Below are 6,339 nucleotides of genomic sequence, written 5' to 3'. Positions count from 1 at the left end.
AAGGCCCAGCCCATCTCCTGCTTTATTCAATGGAGAGATTAAATGTGATCTTTGAATTATTAATTGTTTACAGAACCCTCCACACATCTCTGGGTCCCAGCCACAGGACCAGGCTGGGTGCTGGAGCTGTTCTCATTTCCCTCCTTGGTTGCTCCAAGCCAGGCCTGGAGAAGGCCTCGGGATGGGCTGCCAGGGTGGAGATTCCCTTTGGAAAAGCACATCCTGCCCTAAATATTCCTTATCATAGCCTGGGATGGTGTGGGACAGCTCTGGGACATCCAACCAGGTTCCTCCCACCAAAATCCCATTAACTGGGGCTGCCCAAACGTGAAATGCTGGCAATTCTCTTGGTTTCCAAACCAGAGGAGGGCTCCTCAATGTGATCCTACTAAATTCTGTTAAAACCTCTCCTTGACCTTTCTCAGTGGTTCAGATTCTCCCGCTAATTCAATTCCCGTTCATAATGGGGAATGCTCCTGGCTGTTGAGTGGCTGCAGCAGGGTAAGTCAGTCCCTGGGCCTCTTGCTTTATTTAATTGGCTTTGATAATAGAGCTGCAGTAGCTAAAATATGGTCAGGATGTGTCTGGCAGAGCTGGGCTTGATTTCAATGTGGGTTCACACCTGGTCTAACTGAGCCTGGCTCAAGCCAAGCCAGCCCATCTCCTGCCCGAGGCAGAGCTTCCTCTCTAGAGCTCAGCATTCCAGCATTCCGGTTCCCTGTGAGAGCCTCCAAACCCCCAAACCTGATAAAATGCATGGATTTATTGTGAGTTCCCAGCCAGGCCAGGGCTGAGCTCGAGACAGGATGTGGGGTTGGGTTTCTGAAAAATGCCAAAGGGCTCGGCCAACACAAACTGAGCTCAGCCTGGCCCAGGCTGCTCCCAAGCCCCACCATGGCCCCACCACGGCTGGGCTTGAGACTGAGAAAAGACCCTTTAAATACCCATGTTATTCTGGTTTGGCTTCTCCAAACTAATTTATGGATGTGTCCCCAGCTCAGGCTGAGACCCAGCTCACGCAAAGATCCCAGTGCTGCTCCAAGCTGGAATTTGGTCAGGGCAGAGGAGACCTGAGCAGCAGTTCTCTGGTGGAGGGGAAGATCGAGCTGATTATTGAGCTGAGGATCTCAGCACTGGCAGCACAGATAAATGAGAGGGTCTTGACTGAGCCAACAACGTCTCCTGGAGTTTGGTCATCTCCAGGGATGACAATTAAATTCCCTGGCTTGCCTGTGGCTTTTTCTACCCACAAAAGCTCCAGTGGAAAAGGGGATTTTGCGGAACATTCCTGCCAATGGAAGTATTTTACAGTGATTTTGGATGGGCTTGGAGCAACCTGAGAGAGTGGAAGGTGACCCTACCTATGGCAGGAGGTGGCATGGATGGGCTTTAAGATCCCTTCCAGCCCAAACTACCCCAGGATTCTGAGATCCTCTGATTCCAGGGGCTTTTGTGTGCCTTGCCTTGATCCATCAGGTGTTTTGGGTCATTCCCCTTGGAGAAAAGGAGCTGCCCACACAGTGACCACATTTGCAACTGGTAAATCTTATCCTGCTGTTCATTCATAGAATCATCAAATCGTGGAATATCCTCAGCTGGAAGGATCTGCACAGATCATGGATCCAACCCTGGTCCTGCCCAGACCCCCCACCAACCCCACCCTGGGCATCCCTGGAGCTCTGGCAGCCTCGGGGCTGTGCCCATTCCCTGGGGAGCCTGGGCAGTGCCCAGCACCCTCTGGGGGAAGAACCTTTCCCTGAGCTCCAGCCTGACCTGCCCTGGCCCAGCTCCAGCCGTTCCCTGGCTGCTGTCCCTGTCCCAGAGCAGAGATGGGAGCTGCCCCTCGGGAGGAGCTGCAGATCCCTGAGCTCTTTGCTCCAGCTGGACACTCTAAGTGCCCTCAGCTGCTCCTCCAAACCCTTCCCCATCTCCGTGTCCCTTCTTGGCTGCTCTCTACCACCTTTAGAACTTTTTTCTATTGTGACACCCAAAATTGCACAAAGTTCTGGTGCCATCCCAGCCGTTTCTAGCACAGAAACAACCTCGGGGCCTCCTGGTCCAGGCCAGAACTGAGGAATTGCACAGGTGGAGAACTCCAGGCATGGATGGAGAAGCAGAGCCCTACAGGTGGCCAGCAGGAGAGGCAGAAGCCATGCCCAGGAGGCAGCTCAGTCCCAGGGGAAGCTGTGGGCACGGGGAACAAACAAAAAGTGATCCCTGTGAAATAAGCGTGACCCATAAAACACACAAACCAGGCCCAGCCATAAACAGCATTTGCTATTTCCAGCAGCAGCCCCAGGGATACTTGCCAGCTCTTTGCAGCTGGAAGGATAAACAGAAATTCCTTTGATCCTGACTTGGTGCAGGGGTTATTTTCAAAGCCACTCCTGCCTCCCCCGCCATTCCATTGCATCATTTGTTGGATGCTTTGCTCTGCCCCCACTGCTGTAATTCCACATTGCCAGGGTGGGAAATGGGGATGCAGGAGGTTGGGAGGGGTCCCCCCATCCCTCAAACCAAAATAGAAACATTTTGGGGGTAAACCACAAGAACTGGAGCTTTTGTCATCATTTCTTTACAGGTGAAAAGTGGAGCTGGGAATCCAGCTTGGAACACTCACCTGGAACATCAAGGAAGCCAGAAATAGGCAGAAATTAGGGAGCATTTTGTAAAACTTTGGAGCTTTCTGGAGGCTGGAGGGCAGCAGAACTGTGTTTACTACAACTCCTGTGTTTGTTTAGAATGAAATAAAAACCAACAGCAAACAACTCAGACTTTGGCTGCTGCTCCCTTCCCAGCCTTTTCATTCTGCCTCGTCTGTGGGACTCAGGCACCCTCCAGATCCCTTTGGAGAAGAATTTCTGGTCCAGGGCTAAAAAAACAAAAAGAAAAAAATCTAGTATTTAACTCATGGCATTGTTAAGGTTGGAAAAAACCTTTAAGATCCTCATGTCCAGCCATGGTCACCACTAAACCACATCCTAAAATGCCCAATCCACGGATTTTTTTTGAGCAATTCCAGGGATTTGACTCTATCACTGCCCTGGGCAGCCTGTGCCGATTCCTGACCACCCTTTCCATGATGAAATTTTTCTTAATATCCATTCAAAACCTCTCCTGGCCCAATCTGAGGTGATTTCCTTATCCTGCCTTCCATTGGAGCTCCACTGGAAGTTTGGGAACATCTTGAGATCCCTGATTTTCTTTTTTTCCCTCCAGAAAACCTTCTCATTTTTCTGGGTCATTTCCATGGCAGTGCCTCAGGGACTGCTGCTGCATTTTGATTTTAACACGCGGGCTTGCTCCAGGGTGAAATTTACAGTGAGATATTAAATGCAATCAGGGGGTGTCTATTGGGAATAGGGAAATCCAAAGCTAAAATGCAGTTTTGAACTAAAACTCGAGCAGAACTAATGGCATGAGTGCAATGCCTCTTCTAAACAAGAATTGTCAGTCCCATGGAAAATCCATTGCTGTTTTTCCTGGCTTTTCCCAGCTGATTAGCATTCCTGGGAAGGGCTGTGATGGAGAAAGATCTGCATTTACATAGTTTATTCCATCAGAGTTATTTGTGTGATGACAAATGAGGAGTTGCTACCTCTCCCAGCTTTAATTTTGCTTTAATGTTTTCATTTTAGTATTTTCAGGACTTATCCTTAAGCTGGGCTTTACTTTCCCCGCCCCAAGACTGGCAGATTTGGCACTTTAAAGGTGAAGGGGTCCAGCAGAGTGGAATTCTGTCACAGGGAACTGGCAGACCAGGGATTTGCAAATCAGGAAATTTGTCTGGAAAACAACAGAGGAGCTGAAGGACAACAAGAACGACCAGGAAACCATGAGGAATTTGGGGAATCTTGCAGAGCTTTCAAAACTCTCTCCTGCCTGGGTGCAGATGATAATTCCCAGTTGTGCTCCCCGTGCTGGGGAGGACAAACTGCAGCTCCTGAGCTTATGTTGGAGTCTTGGAATCACAGAATTCCTCAGGCTGGAAAGGACCTCTGGGATCACCAAGTCCTTCTGCCCCCCAGCACCACCAGGGCCACCACTGACTGTGTCCCCAGGGGCCACCTCCAAGCCCTCCTAGGACATACCAGGGATGGGGACTCCACCACTTCCTTGATTCCACCTGAGCCAATGCTTCACAACCCTTCCCTGAGAAAATGTTCCCAAATACCTTGAGCATGTCCTGGCCCAGCCTGAGGCCATTCCCTCTCCTCCTGTCCCTGTTCCATGGAGCAGAGCCTGACCCCCCCGGCTGTCCCCTCCTGTCAGGAGTTGTGCAGAGCCACAAGGTCCCCCCTGAGCCTCCTTTTCTCCAGGCTGAGCCCCTTCCCAGCTCCCTCAGCCCCTCCTGGGGATCCAGCCCCTTCCCAGCTCCATTCCCTGGACACGCTCCAGCCTCTCCCAGTCCTTCCTTTCCAAAACTGCCCCCAAAATTCGAGGTGTGACCTCACGAATGCCCAGCATGGGGGACTCTGAACCTTTTGCCTTCAGCAGGAGAAAGGTGGGACAACAATTTTCTGGTTCTCCACCAGTGGAAGGAAAGGGAGGATTTGGTGTTTTAGAGCATCACTTTTGGAGTCAGGATCCATGGATTTGAGGGTGTTGGAGGAGAGGCAAAGCCTCCCCGTGCCAGGACATGTGAAGGCCACAACAGCAGCAGGGCCACGCTGGGGCCAGCATGAGCCATTCACAGTTTGTGTGTTTACCTTGCAGGCAGGCTGGGGAAGAGCTCAAAATGCATATTTTCCTCCTGAAATATTGACTCCAGTGTTCTCCTTCTCAGGGGCCTGGGGAGAAATGATGTTTCATATTTTAAAAATAAACACTGCTTTTCCAGAGGCATCAATGCAGCCCCAGAGCTCCCAGCACACCTTTGCCTCTCACCCTCTTTTCAAAGCTTTAATGCTGCTTGTGTGCCACAAGCTCTGCTGGTGAAAATATCCACCTGAAATGTATTTATCTTTGCTAATTAACAGCAGAATGACACAGAGCAACTTTATATTTTCCCCGCAAGAACAGCCATAGAGGCTTCATTTACGGAGGGCTCTGAATGATTCCCATTCATGGGGAGCAAGTGCTGTCTGCACCAAGAGATCCTTGTGTGCAGGGCAGGAAAACAGGAGAAACCCCAGCCCAGACGGGTCCAGGGTAAAATCTCCCAAATTTCAGGCTTTTATTTCACTCTGGGCCCTGACAGTCATAAATGGATGAGGGCAGTTTTATGTATTTGGGGAGCAAACTGTGTGTGTGTGAACATGGGAGGGGATTGTCGTGTTTGCACTGCCCTAAATCCGTGATTTTATAAATATATCCATTAAAGCATCCACAGAGGAAGGGAAGGGGTGAAAGAGACCTTAAATCCCACCCAGTGCCACCCGTGCCATGGGCAGGGACAGTTCCCACTGTCCCAGGTGCTCCAAGCCCCAGTGTCCAGCCTGGCCTTGGGCACTGCCAGGGATCCAGGGGCAGCCCCAGCTGCTCTGGGAATTCCAGCCCAGCCCCTCCCCACCCTCACAAAGAAGAATTCCATCACAATATCCCACCTAATCCTACTCTTTTTCAGTTTGAAGCCATTCCCTGTGTCCTGTCCCTCCATCCCTTGTCCAAAGTCTTTCTCCATCTTTCCTGCAGCTCCTTCAGGCACCAGAAGGTCTCAGTGAGGTCAGCCCAAACCTTTTTTCTCTCCAGGCTGAGCAATTCCAATCCTGCCACCCTTTCCTCATGGCACAGCTGCTCTATCCCTCACCTGGAGCATTTCCTCCTCCTGACTGAAAATCCCCAGAGCTGTCAGCTCCAGAGCTGGCTGAAAGCCTGGGACTGATGCTGTGGGAGACAGTGGGACAAATCCATGCTGATTTTGCATGAGAACATTGCCAGATTTTGATATTTTAATTAATATTTTTAATGTTAAAGAGTTAAGAGGAGCCTGGACGCTTCAGTGAGGACAGGTCCTTCTTTCCCCTCATCAAAGAGCCTTTTTCCCCAGGAGCTCCCAGGCTGCTGAAGAGCTTTTGGAGGAAAGAGAGTCTGGATAAGGGAAGAGAAAGTGTGCTTTGTGTTAAAGGTACTTTGCATGGCCCTGCACTCACACAATGCAGATTAAATGGATGAGGGATCCAAGGATGTGCTGCAGGAAAAGGTGAGCAGAACCTAATCCATGCGAGGAGCAGGGCTTTAATCAAGTGACAGCAATGTAAAACAGTCGTTAAAAAAAACAGAAAAAAGGAAAAGATGCACTGCTTTGTGACAAAGCCATCATTAAATCTCTCTTTCCCGGCTACCAAATCTCCCTGCTGCTCCTCCACAAAGGAAACATCGAATTTCGCCTCATTTGCA

This window comes from Anomalospiza imberbis, chromosome 25, assembly GCF_031753505.1.
Source record: "Anomalospiza imberbis isolate Cuckoo-Finch-1a 21T00152 chromosome 25, ASM3175350v1, whole genome shotgun sequence".
NCBI lineage: Eukaryota > Metazoa > Chordata > Aves > Passeriformes > Viduidae > Anomalospiza > Anomalospiza imberbis.
This window is presented reverse-complemented; position numbering follows the sequence as displayed.